At 47.9% G+C, this 18,319-nt stretch overlaps 1 protein-coding gene across 2 annotated transcripts in view; it reads left to right on the forward strand.

Moving 5' to 3' along the window:
* Nucleotides 1-18,319, forward strand: part of KCNIP1 (potassium voltage-gated channel interacting protein 1) — a 316,417-nt gene that overhangs the window by 23,313 nt on the left and 274,785 nt on the right. The gene's annotated exons all lie outside the window — the stretch shown is intronic.

The following is an 18,319-nucleotide window of genomic DNA, read 5'->3' on the forward strand; positions in this document are numbered from 1 at the left end:
ATGGGAAATGATTTTCCTTTTGTTGGCATGGGAGAGGGAGGAGGAGTTGAAGCTCCAAGGGATTGGGCTTGTCAGCCTTGGGGTGCTGGAGCAGCCAAGCCCGCCTTTGGCACTTGAATGCTGTGTGACCCTGGGAAAGTCACAGCACCTCTCTGAGCCTCAGTTTTGTCATCCGTGCTATCAGGATTTCTTACACTTACTTTGTTCAGGGTAGTGATGAGGGTTGCCTCCATAGTGTTTTTAGCCGGCCAGGCCCAGGGATAGTCTGCTCTGTCAGGTGGCCTCCCAGAGACTGGGACATTGCAGAGATCTGTACCTATCGCTAAGACAAGTATGAGCATTTTCAGGCAAAAGCATGCTGCTCGATTGTTCCCTGTTTCCTCATCTGTAAAACGGTTGTCATAAGGATTAAAGTCAGCGAGAAGAACAAATCCAATATTTGGGGCCTCTCTTAGATATCAGACGTGATGCTGCTACCCCTTGCTTCACCCAGTAGTGAGGTGAAATAGCTGATGTGAGCCTCGGAGACCTTGAATTACTAACTGGTCCATGGTTACACTGCTCTGAGAGCGGAAGCTAGATTAAAAGCTTCGATTGCAAAGCTCAGGCTGTCTCTCCTGAGCCTGGTCCTGCTCTAAGACGTAAAAAGTCACCTCTGTTATCTAGTCACCTGCCACCTGAGGTCCTAGGGGTCACCCTGAGTGCCTCCCCCACCCTGGCCCCAGGGAGCCTGGCCATGCCTGCCTCCCTCACTCCTGCCTCAGACACCCTGAGGTAGCCAGCCCAGCGGCTATGAAATGAGAGTAGCGTTCGGGCCTCCTTCACACACTCGAGCAGCAAGTCCTCTTCTCCCACCGCTTTACTAATTGAATCAGATTAACGGGAGAGTCAATTGTCTGTTTAATGGACACCATAGGCAAAGGTGGGGGAGGGTCTTTGAGGGCCTTAGCCCTCACAGGTGGATTGACATTGAGGGACATGGGCTGGAATGAATCCCCAGAGGAGCAGTTTTCCAAGGACGGTCCTTGGTCTGTTCGGGAACCTGAAGAGTCCTCCTGGGGCCCATGAACAAATGCAGAAATGCCAGGCCTTCCTCCTGCTCCCGAGGGGACAGGTACACAGAGCAACAGGCCATTTTTAAGTATGACCAAAGGACTACTTACCCATAATCAACTAAATGAGTTAAGCTTACGCGTTTGGAATTTATAAACAAACATTAGCATTCTTGCCAAGGTACTTTTCCTCTTGGATGATGGAACAGTCAAGGAAGTGGGGCAGTGAGCTCTTGGGCTGCACTGAAGTGAGCCCCAGCTAAACACTTGGGCAAGCCTTGCTTTGGAGGGTGTGTGGATGGAGGCCCGGGTCCCTGACTGGCTATGGGGTTGTGTGTGACTGGTGATTGGAGGGGGAGGGCAAGGAAATAATGGTGCTACAACCATCAAGATCGGTGCTTTCGTTAGCACAGGTGTGAGAGTTCCCAAAGCACCTTCCCCAACTGCAATCTTCTCACAACCCCATAAAGTCATAAGTACTGCAATCTCACAGTAATCCATTCAGGTAGAGATGTTTCTACCCACTTTATAGCGGAGGTAACTCAGGTTCAGAGAGGTTAAATCAATTGCCCAAGGCAACCTACTTTGCCTCTCTGAGCCTTGGTTTGTCCATCTCTAGAGTGGAGATAATTAAACCTAGACCCTCAACATTTTTCAAGGAATAAGAGATCATCAGCTGCCTGACACACAGTGTGGCAGGTTGTATTTTCCAAAGATGGCCACACCAACATGCATGCCACCTCACGTGCTCTTCTTTCAATGTGTCAGCAACACTGCTCCATCAAGAGTGGGCCCCTGTGGCCTCTCCTGTTCAGCCTGGGCAGGGTTTTGGAACTGCCTTGCCAACAGGCTGTGGTGAAAGTGACACTGTGATTTCTAAGGCTAAGTCAGAAACAGCGACACGGCTTTCACTGGGCACGTCCCACGGAGCCAGCCTCCACATTGTAAAGAAGCCAAGAGGACACGTGTAGGTGTTCCAGCCGATGGCCCCAGCTCAGCGACCAGCCCACAGCCAGCACCTCCCACCAGGTATGTGAGTGAAGGAGCCTGAATATGATTCCAGCCCCCAGCCTTCGAGTCCCCCAGCTGAGGCTTCAGACCTCACGGAGCAGAGACCAGCCTCACCCTTTGTGCTCTCTCCCAATAAACACACAGGTGCACACACACAAATATGTGCATGTACATTCCTCTCAGCTGTCCCCACAAGAGGACATCTTGTTTCAGCTATTTGCCCAAGGCCCCTCCCCTGGCACGTGATGTGATGGAGCCTGGACGTGAACTGCGCTTGCTGACTCCACAGCCCATCCTGTCCCCGCCATGACTCCGCTAGACCCAGTTTTTTTGAGAGGACCAGTTCCTTTATGCCATCTGCTTCAGCTGCTTGACAAACCCCCTCTCCTCAGTCTACTGCCCTTTCTGGATTGTGTATCCACTTATTTATTTAAACCCTTTTGAATCAATATCTATCCTCTGCTGCCACTTGGGATAATAAGTTCCATAAATCAAATTGGCAACCGTGTCCTAAGCCCTGCTGAGGGTGTGTCACAGGCTGAGTGCTGCTGGAAATGGGTGGGAGTGACCCTCAGTCATTCACAGACATTTGAGGACCTACTGTGTGGAGGCTGTGAATACGTCAGTGTGCTGAGGTGGACCAGGCATGGCCCGTTCCCTGTGGGAAGGGAAGATGGAGTCTTAAAACTGCAAAAAGGCACAACGGAAAAAACAAAAAGATATATGTAATGGAGAAAGAGTAATAAAAGGCAGAAGAAATCACAATGGAGGATTTTTCAAGAGCTGAAAGGACAAAGTATAAAAACACAACAGTTAAATGTCAGTATTCAGGGCCGGCCGAGTGGCACGATGGTTAAGAACTGGCTTGGGATGCCAGAGGGCCCCGGTTCGGATCCCACATATGAGGGCCAGTGACACTGCCCTCTACAGCTAAGATGCTGAACAACAGCTCAACCTGGAGCTGGGCAGCCATGAGTCGCCGGCGACGGCGGAGGCTGCAGCCCCTGTGGCAGTGGGTTGCCATGGGCTGCCGTGTGTAGCCAGTGGCCAGCGTGAACGGCCAGCGTGAGCGGCCAGCAGCCGCAGTGAGCGGCCGTCCAGAAGCCGGCGACTGATCTGCCTCACCCAGGAAGAGCGCAATGATGGTGCCAACTTGGGCCAGTGAAGCAACGTCCTCCACAACTAGACTGAAGAACAAAAGGACAGCAACTTGTCTGTTCCCCTTCCCCCAATTCCCCAGCACTGTTCCTATCCCCCCAATTCCCCAATAAAAATCTTTAAAAAAAAATGTCAGTATTCAGATTCAGTGGCAGATGGGACTTGGAGAGGAACAAGAATAGGTGCTCCCTGTGAATCAAGGGACACCGTGCTCCTTTTTCCTGCCACTCTTTGAGCCATATTTTCCCGTTACAGTATTTGTCCTTTTGTGTCTGGCTTATTTCAGTTGGCATCATGTCCTCATGGGACCAGAAAGAAATCTCTTACTTTTTAATGTGCAGACTATTATGATCATTTTCCTATACCATAAAACATTTTTAAAAGTTTGTACAGTCTTCTGTTGGGTAAACCATGATATATTTAATGGAAGCTATGTTGTTGGCTCTTTAGCAATGGTGCTCGTTTGCTTGTTTAGAGGAACTTAGAGTCGCCCTCTGCTGGTCAGCAGGTCTGTCCCACCCCCACCCCGACCCTCATCCTCACCTTCCCTTGCACCCAACAACATTTTTCATGAACTGACAGGTACGGGGGGAGATTGGATCTATAAAGATGCAATTTGGGGACCAGATCCTGTGCATGGAGATGACAGAGCCATAGACATGTTAAATAGCAGAAGGTTTCCATTTTTTAGCCCTACCCAGGCCTGCTTTGAGCCTTGGAAAGAGAAAGAGAGACACAGAGAGGGACACACAGAGAGGTAGATGGAGGCTGCGGGGGGCTGCTTTTACAGGATAGATAGCTTGTGGGCCCCAGAATGTAAGCAGTGCCACTTTGGGGCCCAGGTGACAAAGTGGTTCTCTCCACTTCTGCTTCACCTGCTCTGGGGGTGATTAGAACTGAGGGCTCAAGGGGACGCTGTGGCCCTGGGCAGTGGAACCCTAGGAAGGGAGTCTGCATCGTCACTTCAGGCAGCTGCTGCAGAGGCAGCGGCGGACACTCCTGCACCAGCCAGGGCCTGCAGGGAAAGGCCAGGCTGGGTGTGTTGGAGCTGGCTCACACCAGCTGCCCCAGAACCCTTGCCAGGCAGTTGTTAAGCCACCGGGAGCTGGAAATCGGCCACGATGGCAGTATTTATGCCACAGAAATCTAACAAACACTGCAAATCAAGGCTTTTGCATTTTGGGGAGCCGGTTTTGCAGCATTCCACTTCAGAGGGCACCGTCCAATTAGCAGCTTCCAGGAGGTTTTTACTGTAGACAAAGGTGGCCCCGGGTAGGGAAGCACTGGGAACAGTGTGCCCTGGGGGCTGAAACATGGGGCTGAAGGGTGCAGGAAGTGAGCTTTGCCCGGTTCTACACATTCGAGCCATCCAATACTGGAGCCACTAGCAGCATATGGCCCCTGAGCCCTTGAAAAGCGGCTCAGTGAGTGGATAACTACATTTTAAATTTTGCTTCATTGTAATTCATTTAAATGTAAGGAGCCAGGTGTGGCTGGAGGCTACCTGATGGACAGATAGCTGCAGAGCCGTAGCTGCTGATCGCTGCACTGGTGCCTTTCCACTTACTATATCATTGCCTCCCTCAAGCAGATCCTGGGAGGCTCTGCCGACAACCTCTGCACCTCAGCCTAGGGAGGGACTCAGAATGGCCTCCCTGAAGCTCCTTACCGGGATCAGCCAGTGACTCGGAGCCAGGGCCCCAGAGGGAAGCCACCCATTATGCCTGAGGCTGGTACTTGGGCTGCCCCAGGGCAGGCGGATGGTCCCAGCAGCTGCTTCCTGCAAGTTTAAAAAGAGGCACTGCAGAGAAGGCCTTTTCATACCTTTTGTTACACATTAATGAAAATGTTGTCTGTCATCCACAAATAATAAGATTGCGCCTGCAAAGCTCAGAGTCTACTTTTACTCTCAGTGCAGATACTGTTAGAAACTTCATGAGAACTTTCTCTGTGACTTAACAATGTATAATAGATTTGAGCTGTGCCTGGTCTCCAAGGACATATCTCCCAGAAGACCCTGTTTCTAGGGAGGGAACTGGAGAGGCGCTCAAGGGCTGATTTTCTTTTCTTTTTTTCTAAGTTTCAGGTGTACAAAACAATGTAATAGTTATGCATTTCACCCCTCACAAAGGGATAACCCCTCTTCCTCAATCTATTGCCCCCTAACATCATATATATCTATTATAATTCCATTGACCCTATTCCCTATACTATACTCCACATCCCATGACTATATATATAAAATTATAATTGACATACAATATTATTCAGCTTCAGTTTCAGGCGTACAGTGCAGTGATCAAGCCTCTACCCCATCTATGATGCGGTCTCCCTAACAAGACATGTGCCCATCTGACACCCTACAAAATATTTACAACATGATTGATTATATTCTCCAGCCTGTCTTTCGTATCCGTGGCAGTTTAATGGCTCTACCCAATAACAGTGCATTTCTCACTCTTGGAAAGCCGAGTGTTCATGCTCGTGGATGGATGGCTCTCCTCTAAGTGATTGTTAGGGGGAATCAGGCTCCTTCCATCTTGTGGTTCCACTGTCTTCTGGCCTTGAGGTCACCCCAGAGTTATCCAGCCTGTAGCTAGGGAGGGAGTGAGAACAGAGAGAGATGGCGGGTGATCAGGTGCCTGATGCTTCATCTCCTTGGCCTGGAAATGACATTCAGGACATCCTCATGTTCCATTTGTGAGGACTAGTTGCACTGTCCCACCCAGCTGCAAGGGAGCCTGGGAACTGTAGTCCTGGACGGTAAGCTGCTTCTCAACGTGAACACCACACTATCCCATCAAACTTAGTTGGTCAGCTGGCTGTGACTGCCACAGTATCATTTATTCACTTATTCCTCATTCATATAATTCACTCTTTCATTTACTTATTTTTCAGAAGAGGAATTTGAAGCTCAGAAGAGCTAAGTGATTTGACTAAATTCACAGAGCATTTAAGTCATAATTCAATAAATATTTAGTAAGGATCAACTGGATTAGGTGTTCCTCCTTCACATGGGTCTGTTCCATCATTGAATTTAGCACACGAGGCGTTATCTATCTGTGTGTGTGTCAGGAATAAGATGGATAAGATTTATCTACAGGGACCTTCCTGTCCCTTTCTCACCCCGCCAAATACTCAGTCCTTTGTCTTAGACTCTCAGACTGTCCTCCCTCTGTCCTTTTGGAGATCTCATGATTCTGCTGGGTGGTTCTTCTGGTCTGGCCTGGGCTTGGCTGATCTCAGCTGGGCTCACTCCTGCACGTGGCCCTGGGTGGATGGCCTCAGTCATGTCCAGCGGTTGGCTGGCTATCAGCTGGGGTGACAGAGGGTACCCGTGCCATGTGTTTCTCAGGAAACCAGATGAGCCTGCTCTCTTAGATCCAAGAGCAGCAGGAAAAGCAGAAGCTACAGGTCTTCTCAAAGCCCAGGCTTGGCGCTTGCACCATGTCACTTCCACCACACTTTGTTAGTCCAATTTGACTACAAGGCCAGTCCAGATTCTTGATGGAGGACCTACAAAATATTGTGGCCAGCTTTGTCATCTACCATGGTTGCATAAAGTTTTATGCACGTCTCCTTTTTAACTTATTATTGTATTATAATCATTGTCCCTTATTAATACAAAGTCATGACATTTTTACTGTCTGCATGGTGGTCAGAAGGTTGATAGGGTACAGTTTACTTAACTATTTCCCAATTGTTGGACATAGAGATTACATACCTTCAGTTCTCCCAGTTATAAATAAAGCTGCATAGAACATATTTATGCAGGTAATTTTGACCGTTTCTTTGGAATAGGCTCTCAGTAGTGGAGCCAAACAGCATAAACGGTTTTTAACATTCTTGGTACATGTTGTCAAGCTACACCGCAAAGTAAAGCTGCTTTGCCTTCAACTGCAGGGAGAAGAGAGATTTCCAGCAGCAGCCTGAACGCAGGCCTTCCTGCAGGGCCTCCTGGCTTCCAGGGGTCTTCTTGCTTTCTGATTGGTCAAGCCAGGGAGCTGGAATGCAGCACAGGGTGGGCAGGCCTCTCCTTGGGCAACAGTATCTGTGGTCAGTGTCTGAGGGTCAACCTTGTGGTGGATAGTACTTGACTCAGGCCCCTGCAATCTCTTACTTCTTGTCTGTCAGAGACAGGATAATGTGTCTGCTGGCCCAGCGACTCTAACCACCCACGCCTGAGCTAGGTGCACATGGGCCCACAAATGAGCTCCCATGCCAGGTTGGCTCTGGCAACCTCTCCCACGGCTGTGAGCAAAGCCCAAGCTCAATCATGATTGCAAAGGACCTGCAGGGAAAGCCCATGTGGATGGCCCCGTGAGGTTGGTCCCACCAAGCCATGGTCCCTGTGCCTTCAGCCAAGAGAACAGGGTGTCTTAGGCCAGTTCCATGAAGGACACACAAGGGCTGGCCATGGCTGTCTGATGCTTAGAGCTAGATTATTTGGCTGCATTGCATACCCTCATTGTGCCTCAGTATCTTTACCTGAGAAATGGGAAAAAGAATGCATTTCTGAAATGTGTTGTTGCGAGGGTTTGAGGGGTGGATACCTGGAAACAGTGTCTAAGGCTCAGTAAATGCTCAAAGACATGCAACATCTGAAAGGCCAGCTATAGCATCTGACCAGCATTGTCACAGAACAGTGTGGCTGATGGCCAAGCTTGAATCCACAGTATTATCCAGTTTTACATTTTTTGTTCTAAGCTCCAGTGTAACCATCAGAAGCCCAGGAAAACGATTGAAGGGCCCTTGGACTACCCCCTCCCTGCTCACCAGCCCCCCCACCCCCCAAGTCATCCTGTCTCATCAGCCTGCACCATGCAGGTCTCCTGATGCCTGATGGCTTTTTTTTTTTTCTCCTGTTTTGGACCAATTAAAATGAGGCATTTTAATAGGCCCTGTGGAAAGGGAACTGAAGTTATTTCCCTAGTCTGAGCACCGAGCCCAGTGGTCAGGGCGGGGTTAATAGGGATGCTATAAATGCAAACAGTGGCCTGGATCTCTGTGGGCAAAGTGCTCTGGTTTGGGAGGAAGGGAGAGAATTACATTATAGTGGGGAAATCTACAGTATTCGAATCAGGATAAAAAGGCAGAATTCAGCGGAGGCTGAATGAATCAGAGTGAATCAGTTAGAGCGGCACTGAAGTTGGCTCAGCACAGCAGCTCAAAGACACCAGGGAGGGTCGTGAATCAAAGCCCAAACAGAGGCGTGTTCACTCCTGAGTTAGGCCTTGTTACTCTTCGCCATGGGGCTTTTTAGTGGTGTTTTCCTCAGATGACAAACACTTATTTACCAGACTTTCTCTCAAGGCAAATGAATGTGCATGGCCACCCACCCAAGGAATGTTAATTAAGCATCTTCTACCCAGATCTGGCGATTCAGAGGGGGAACAAAGCCGGCTCTGGGCTGCCCTCAGGAGCACGCAGACACACCACATGGTCAGAGGGGAGATGATGCTCATTTGCTGTGGCTATCCATGGGCCTGCACGGGGCTGCAGCATTTGCTCACTGTCTCTCATGGTGTGGCCCTCTGGTCCTGCGGGAGGCCAGTGTGATTATGATGCCTGCTTTGTAGATGACAAAGCTGAGGCCCAAAGAGGTGAGGGAACTGCCACATGGCCAATATATGGCAGAGCCAGGGGCCTGTGCCTTCAAAGACCAAGTCCTCAACCACCCGGCAGACAGCTGTCCTGATAGAAGACAGCAGAAGGGGAGTATGTGTGTGTGTGTGTGTGTGTGTGTGTGTATGTATGGCAATAGCTCTCTGTCAACCTGAGATAAGCTTTCCTGGAAGACTTCCTGGAGGAGGTGATGTCTAGTGGAATCCTAAAGAAAGGTCTTGAGGGCCAGGCTAAGGAATTTGGAGTTTGTCAAATGCTTTTTGAGCACAGGTGAAGCATGATCATATCCTCAACAAACCAGTATTTACTTAGCAAGTACTATGTGCAATCTAATCTTTTAGGCACAGAGAGGGTTGCAAAGTTCTCAAATAAAATATAGTCCCTGCCCTCTCCTAGCTTCAGCCTAGGTAGAGAGATGCAGCGCAGAACTATTAAAAAATAGTGACACGTCAATAAACTCATGCCGAGTGCCAAACGGAAGGCAGAGACTAAGGGTTGTAGGAGGTGAGAGGAGGGGCTGATGGGACTCTGGGTAGTCAAGGAAGTCACCCAGGGCAGATGGCATTTCAGTGGGGTTAGAGCAATTCAGCGGGAGAAATGGGAAAGGCACCAGAGCTTGGGCCCAGTCGTTCCCATATTGGGGTCCCCAGGGCTTAGCAGAGAGCCTACCTATAACAGGTGATGATATGCGCATGTTGAATTTCATGAACGTTGGGGCCAGTAAAAATAAAGGACACGTGGCTGAGAGGTGAGATGTGACCGAGGGACGGTGGGGTGTAGGGACAGCTGGCCACTGAGCCTCCAACCAGATCACCAATTGTAGTTTAATTGACTGGGGACCCCACCAATCAGATTAGCTTCCTTCAGTTTTCAGCTTTTCAATTTTTCCAAGGCCAGGCACCCACTGGGCCCACCAGCAATGTGTGTTGGAGAAGTGAATAGGCTCTGTGTTGGGGGGCAGCAGGAGAAAAGGGGGGAGGAGACTCTTGGGGGCAGATGGAAGAAGCCTTGAATGTCAAGCCAAAAAGCTGAGCCTTTTCCTGTGGGCAAGCAATAGCCACTGAGGTCTCTAAACGTATAAGTAGCAGGAGGTACATAATTTGGGGGAGATTAATCTGGCTCTCAAGCAAAATGCACTGAAGGGGGGAAAGAAAAGAGGAAAAATGCTGTAAGGGCTTCAGGAAGTGACCCCTACCATTTTAAATATGCAGATCCTTTGATCCAGAAATCTGATTTTTGGACATTTGCTCCAAGGACATCACTGAACAAGTACGGGGTGGGGAAAGCCCATTTCCAGAGATCCTTGCAGTGCTGTCTAGGATGGAGAACCCTGGAATGTAGCTCCTGGTCGGGGTGCAGCGTGGAATGTAGAGCCTGCTCTAGTGCCTGACTCTTTGCTTTGTCTCTTCCAGCTGTCACCTCAGGGCGCATGCACAGGCTGTTCCCTCTGCCTGGAATGCTTTTCCCCCGATCCATTTACATGACTCACTCCTCCCATCTCTGCACAGTTCTTAAATCTGAACCCTTGAGGCTGAAGCAAGAACTGATGTGACCGTCAAGCCACACCTCAGGGTGGGAGAGAGTCCTTCTGTCCCGGAGGCAAAACTGCTTGGGCAGTTCCTCTCAGCAAAAGCTGGCCACCCTGAAAACCAGCGTGGGCCAGACCTTAGTCAGCTACATAGGAAATCTCAAATCCAGGCGTTGGCAGAGAAGGCCTAGATGCTCTGCTCCAGCTCCTCATAAAAATCAGCTTGCAGAAGTGCTATGTGAGAAGGAGCACTGGACCCTCAGTACGCCTGGTGACATGCCCTAGAGCTCCTGGGTCATGTTAGTTCTGCCTTAGCTGACCTGCCTTCCCCACTTTGTGCTGTGGTGCTGACTGGGCCAGTGATGAAGGTCTTTAAGGAAAAAAAAAGACACATTTCTGCATGTAACATGAAGATCTTTAGGCCTCCCAGTATCTCTGCATGAGAAGACTTTTGATAAAAATGACAGTTCACTGGAATATCTATTGGGTCCTATCCTAGGCTCTCTTCTACGCACGTCATGCTTAATACCTCACTGAATCCTCACTGCAACCCTGTGAGAAGTACAGTAAAACCTTGGATTGCGAGTAACGTGGTTTGCGGGTATTCCGCAAAACTAGCAAACATTTCTAAAACATTTTAACGTGGTAAACAAGTGATGCCTTGCAATATGAGTAGTTTGTTTCTGGAATGAATTATGCTCGCAAACAAAGGTATTACTGCATACTCTCATTATCACCCCATTCTACAGATGAGAAAACTGAGGCCCAGCGAAGTTAAGTAATTGGCCCAGATTCACTAAGGATTCCAAACCAGATTTGGCCAAGGAATCCACACGTCCACCCTTAAATTATATTCTCTCTCTCTTTTTTAAACTAATGCCAGAATGTGTCACAGTATCTTTTTAAATGAATATACCTTTTGCCTCAGCAATTCCACCTCTAGGAACTGAGCCTGGGGAGATATAAACACTGAGATACAGAGGTGCCGTCTCGTTAGAATGGGAAACACAACTGCATCTCTGTTAAGACGGGTTATGTTTGCACCTTATTGAAAAGAAAATATTAAGTGCATATATAGTTAAGAGCTTTTATTGTGACAGGAGAACTTTTTTCCATTTGCGTGCACACTCTCTGTAATTCCAGGGTAAAATACTGTACTTGCACTAGCTTTTTTAAAACAAATATTAAAAAATGGAAGAATTCGTATGCTATTTTCTAATCGTGGTGTGTCTATTTGTAGGATACACTCGAGTCTGTTTATTGAGTTTTATGGTCCCTTTCTTTGATGGTGCTTGTAGGTTTTCTAGGTAGAAATTATTTCATTTTTATAATAAAACAATGTTAGATTCAAAATTTGAACAAAATTGTTTTAAATAAATCGTCTGTGTACCAAAAAATAAAAGAGGGGTTATTAAATAATGTGGGTGCTGCCATGTAAACGAAGCTGTTCAGCATGAGTTAGTCATCCTTACCAACATAGAAAAACGTCTATATCATATATATTAACAAAAAAGTCCAGGAAAAAAATAGCATTTTTGTAAACAGCACTTTTGTCTCAATGGTGGGTTCCTAATGATTTCTGATTTCTTCTTTTTGCTGGTTTGTAGCCTCTAATTTTCCTACTATGAACACGCACTACATTTGTAATAAGAAAGAAATCCAATAAAAGTTATTGGATAAAAGAATAAACAGCTGTAAATCGTTCTCTCCTGAGCAATCAGTGAGCCCCTTCTTCCCTGACGATAAGGGCTATGGCTACTTTGCTAGAACCTTCATTTGTGTGGCAAGATTCGCTCTCAGCCAATGGGGGAGACGGCGCAGGTGATCAGAGGAGGAGAGAGTGAGAGGTCAGGATACACATTCACCTGGTTCCCTCTCGGGGGTCGCCTGGACAGGAGGTCACTTTCAAGGTGCCTGTGTCTCCACGCCATGTCCTCTGGGTTCTGGTGACCACCCTCTCCCGGTGTAGGGAGAGTAAAACTCCTGCCTCTCTCGCCCTGGTCCCGGACCCTCTCTGGGGTGTCACCCCACTGACACCTCTGTCATCAGTCCTTTTGTGACTAAACCCTCCCTCAATTACCCACATGTAGTGTGCCATCTGTTTCCAGTTGACAGTCTGACTGATAAACTTACTCTATTTGCTTTTTCTTCCTCTCCTCAGTCCTAATTCCCTAAAATAAAATGACTCTAGAGTTGACCTGTCCACCTTGACCTTGTCTCCTGATATCTGGTCTTGCCCACTGGGCATCCTCATTTGGACTACCAGACAATTCATAAAACTCATTATGCCCCAAACAGGACTTTTAAATTTATTCCCAAACTAAACTCTCTTTTCTTTTCCGCGAGCATCACGCTTTTACTCCCCACCCACTGCAAATCTCAAAATCAGCTCTGTCTAACCCCTCCTTTAATTTGTCATATCCTGTCAGTATCCAAAGCCTATGAAATCAACCCTAGCAATACTTTTTTCAAACAACTCCGTCATACTACTTTTCCAGTCCTCTCCCTCATCCAGGTCTCCTGACCGTCTCCTCCCCATCACCTCTCACCATGGTCTATGTTATGTGTGACTTCTAGCAAAGGGTCCTAGAAATAACACTTCTGACCCCACCTACTCCCCTACCCCAAAACCAGTGCCCGTGGGGCCAAACCCGAACTCCTCAGCCTTCCATCCAGAGCCTTCAAAAATACTTTTCAGCCTAATTCCTCCCTCCCCCCGCCATTAACAACCTTCCCTTCCAACAAACTAAACAACTAAATCCTTATACAAAAGGCCATCCTGTCCCCAGGCCCGTGTCCCTCCACCTTTCCAGGGGTTCCTCAAAGACTGTTCAATATCAGCTTATCCATACGTGGCACCCAACCCTGGCTTTCGTCCCGTAAACAGCCAGTCCCTCGTCTCCCATCCCATCGCCCTGTATCTGCATGCCTTTCCTGGAAGTGATCTGTTTCCACTTGTTATCTGTGTGAGCATCTTGGTTAAGACTGTGCTGTCCTTGAGTCCAGCGGGCTTTCTTATTTGTCTCCATATCCATGAGCTCAGCCAAAGGTCTGGATCAGAGCAAGTACAAATTCCACGTGGCTAGTAAGTGAGTGGACCTTCCCACGCTTCAGTTGAAGGCCATTGTCTGGGCACATGGAAGAAAGGGAGCTGACACAGAGCACACACGACAGAGGCAGCCTCCAGTGCCGACCTCTGCAAAGGCAAACCACAGCCAGTCCCCAGAAGGCTGTGGGGGCAGAGACACCTCCCCCCCACCGAGAGGTTTGGGGGTTCCACAGTGGATGAGGAGCAGTGGGCCACGACATCATCAGCTGTGGAAGCAGTGACCGGGGAAGTGGAACAACAAAGTCTGGTGAGGAAAGAAAATAAACGGCCATATCCCTCCCCCCCCCCCCCCCGATGCTGTGGACCTGCAAGACCTCCCGCAACTTAGATGCTGCCCTTGGAAGAAGGGAGAAGACAGACAGCGCTCTGGATTTGCATAAAATCCTGAAATAACATAATTGACCTGGAAATGATGAGGCTGAGTTTTCTGCTTCAAGCAGAAGTGGAGCTCAGAGCGAAAAATTACATGGAGTCATAGAAGAGAAAGTCACCATCTTGCATATCTGAGTTGCACGATCTTTTTATATGTAAAACTGTGCACACACAATGTTCCAGGTGCTCACAATGCGTGATGCCATTTAGGGAGGCCGTATCACTTATTGCCTTAGCTTGGACAGTTCTGAGACTGAAGGGGGTTCTGTGACTAATTGCGTCGGGATGCAGACCTAAGAGAACCACAGCTTATGGCTGCCCATTAGCGACCCCTCTCGATGTCCACATGAGAAGGTGACACTTGCATGAAACCAGTGCTCGAAATGGTCAAGTCATGAGTCCAAAATAAAGGAAAGAGTCACAGTTCAAGCCCAGGCGGTCATTTGCCAAAGCTCACGTGCTTCTCACGCTGCGTGGGACCTTATGCTGGATGTGTCCAGCCGCCCTATCCCCACCTTCCCCACTCGCTTTGTTCTCTCTTCTCTGGCCAATAGACATATGATGCCAGGTATGTAATTTAAAATGTTCTAGTAACCACATTAAGAAGTAAATGGAGATGGGTGAAGTCAGTTTAAATATTATATTTAAGCTACTGTATCCAAAATGGTATCATCCAACATGTAATCAATAGAAAACAATTACTCATGGGATGTTGTACGTTCTTTTTTTTTTTTTTTCGCTATTAAGTCTTTGAAATTGGTGGCATTTTACTCCTGCAGCATATGTCAATTCAGACTAGCCACCCTTCAAGGGCTCAATTAGCCACATGCGGCCAGTGACTACCTTTTGGACAGAGCAGGCTGGTCTGAGGGGCAGGTCCTGTGAGTCAGGTCGCAGGAATACTGCCATCTAGTGGACAGATGCCCCTTGCCTGAAAAATCATCTCCAACAAAATTATTTGCATCCAGGGTAACAGTACAATCAGCCCCAGGCTTAGCTCCCCAAAAGGGAGCACTTGTGGGGAGGGGAGTGTTGTTACTGAGCTGATCCCCCCAGAGCAAACTCAAGTCGCTATCAGCAAACCTCAGCCATGGCTCGTTCTTGTTTCCTAATCACATAAGGACTTAGCAGAAAATCATATTGTTTTTTCAAAATGCATGTTTCAAACCATCTTTCCAAAAGGCAGAGTTCCTCGCCTTCATACCCAATTTTGCTGTATGATTATTGTGTGAAGGGCTTCTTCCCTAGAAATTATACTGCTTCTCTTTTAATCCTTGGTAAAAACTTGGTTTCTTCCAAATCGTACCATTCTCACTCAGGTCTGGTGTGGTTATTCGAGGATTCCAGTTAACCAGGGATTTTTCCAGTGTGAATAATTGTTTGAGACTCTGTGATGAGGGCTGATATGATTCTATATTTCTGAATTACCCCCACGGTTGAGGAGGAGCTTTAAACATGGCTTGCGATGAATAAAATGATATAACGACACCACTCAAAAGAGGAGTGCTGGAGCTGAGATGGCTTGGCAGGTGGGGCGTTCGCTGACTTGGCACTGAGAGTGTTTTCAGCACCAGGCTGTCCTCGGGATAGTGTTGGGGTTTGTGCAGACAGAGATATGGCTTCTGGCTTTAAGCAGATATAGTCTTCCCAGGGGAGACATGCAAAACCATCCTAGATAAACAATAACAGCAAAAGCAAACACCATCCTGAGAGTATGCAAGGACACGCGTGCTTAAATTGCAGCATGGGACAGAATGTAAATTGGATGGAAAGCAAAGGAGACAGAGAGTGAGAAGAGAATTTGGTTCCAGCCTCAGCCCTGCCACACTCCTGGCTGTGTGACCATGTCTCAGTCACACAACCTCTCTGGTCCTCAGCTTTATCATCTTGTGCTAAGCAATGGACAGTCTGGACAATTTATACCACTAGTGTGGGGAGCCAAGGAGAAAGAAAAGATAGACATCCAGAAATCCCAGTGATTGGCTCAGGAAGAGTTTCCCAGCTGTGGGAGGGCGCAAGCCCAGGTGTGAAAACAGGGAGACTTGGAGCAGAGAGGAAGGATGCTAGCTGACTCACCTGAGAAAAGTGATGGGCTGGGATGTCTGCTTTCTCTGTTCCAGGGAGGGTTGAGATTGTCCTGTTCAGAGCCAGGAAGCTGGCCTAACTTGTTTACTTAAAGACTCTAGAATTGGAAGGGTTCTTTGAGATAACCCAGAATAGTTCTCAAGACTGTTTTATAGAGTGCTGCTACCTCACGATGTTCAAAGGTAGTTAACAAAACAGACTTCTTGGCGGTAGGACTTTTCAGAACTTTTGCTGGGATTTTCCCAGAGGGCAGAGAGTACACAGAATTTCCCAGGTTTATTTAACTAGGGAACACTTTATTTTAAAGAGACATCACTTGGGAAGTGTTCCAGGAAACACGCTTGGCAAAACACTGCTCTAGTCCAACTTTCTTTTATATAGGTAGGGAAACTGAGGCCCAGGAAAGGCAAGAGGCAAATCCAAGCTTCCCAGAGACAGTAGCAGAGCCAAGACTGGAATTTGTTTTTTGACTCCAATACCCAACAAGTTTATTTTTCTTTTTTACCCCCATATGTATTATACACTATGTAAGACATACAACAAGAGCTGCAGAATTATAGGCTTAAAAAAAATAAAGCATTGCCAAGAGAGTAAAAGCCCTTTGTGTACCCCTGCTGACTGCCTCCCAAGGGAATCCCTATGTTGAATTCGGTGACATAATTCATGGAAATCCTGGTGGAGTTTCAAATAAACCCCATCATCTTCAGAGGCTCCTCTTAGCATCTTCCATGGTTTGTACGTTGTGATGGTCTTAGAATTAGAAATAAAACCAAAATGTCTACTCAGCCCAGAAGAGCAAAGAATAAAAGATCACCTCTTCCCTTTACCTGCCTCCGGCATCCAGTGCATCAGAGATATGTTAGGAATTGGTGAACTTTTTCATTCTCAAGTGGGCTCTTCGTATGGTTTATTAATTCTGTTAGATGCAGGCGTGTTTCTTGCTTCATTCCAGGCGAGACTTGCGTGGCATAAATGTACTGCACCTCCCTTCCCATCCGCAGGCCAGATGGGGAGCCGGGTTGTGTATGAATGTTTAATTGTGGCACAGTAAAAATATTTGCTTTCAGTAGCTGGAAGCGACCGAACGGAGGTAGGGCTGTCTCCTAGAGTTGCCAGACTTCATTCTAATGAGAACGGAAATAAAGGCTGATTAAATCAAATTCCCCATAGTGTAGAACCACTTAAATAAATGTTTCATATTGTTTGCATGATGCTTTTATAATGTAACAGCTGCTTATGTAACCATTACGCTGGACATAAATCATTCATCGCCATCACCGCTGTCAGAGCAACACTGGGCTCCTTTCCTTCGGCTGCTGACATTTTCATTGCAAGGGGATTTTTCAGAGGGGCCTTTGGTTTTCCCCTCCTTACCTGTGTGCTGGGCAGCGGAGGAAGTGTGGTGTGGAACGCAAGGCAGGCATGAAGCCAATATTTATCAAGGGCCTGCATTGTGTGTGTACCACTGGGCTATCACTTTCATATTTCTTTCTTGCCAGAAGGTCGTGATGTTGTTCCCATTTTATAGATGGGGACACTGAGGCCCACGGAAATGACGTAACCTACCTAAGGCCCCAATAGTAAGTAACAGGGCCTATATTTGAACCCAGGGATGTTTGAGACTTGGCCCATCACAGAAGGCTGTCTGAGACAAAGGGCCACCCTAACACACACACGCAAACTCCACACACCTCATGCCTTTCGGCAGTGATGAGACTGGTGAAGGCCAGAGCAGGACTCAGAGAACCAGGGGATCCTTTAGGTTGGGGCTGGGGTTTGTGGAGGAGGGGGGGACGGAATCAGAAGAGACCCTGATCCGAACTTCATGTCCTGAGCTACCACCCTAGTCCAAGTCCCCTCCATTCTTGCACCCCTCAGTCCATCATTCACCTAGTAGCCGGGGTCATCTTTTAAAAGTGTAAATCAGGGTGACTGAATGGCTCAGTTGGTAGGAGCACGAGCTCTGGACAGCAGGGCTGCTGGTTCGATTCCCGCATGGGCCAGTAAGCTTCACCAGTAAGCTGCACCAGTGAGCTGTGCCCTCTACAGCTAAGATAGTGAACAATGGCTTGACCTAGAGCTGAGCTGCCACAGGCTGCCGTGAGCCACTGTGAACGGCCGGCCCACAAAAAAAAAAAAAAAAGTGTAAATCAGATCATGCCCTTCTGCTGTTGAAAAGCCTCCAATGGCATCCCAGTAATCTTAAAATAAAGCCCAACCCCCTTCCATGGCTCTCAAGACCCTGTGTGATATCCCCTGCTGTGTGACATTTGCTTGTTCTCCCCTATCACTCTCCTTTGTTGGGACACCCTGGCATCTTTCAGGCCCTTAGACACTCTAAGCTCATGCCTACCTCAGGACCTTTGCACATGCTGGAAC

This window comes from Hipposideros armiger, unplaced genomic scaffold, assembly GCF_001890085.2.
Source record: "Hipposideros armiger isolate ML-2016 unplaced genomic scaffold, ASM189008v1 scaffold_25, whole genome shotgun sequence".
NCBI lineage: Eukaryota > Metazoa > Chordata > Mammalia > Chiroptera > Hipposideridae > Hipposideros > Hipposideros armiger.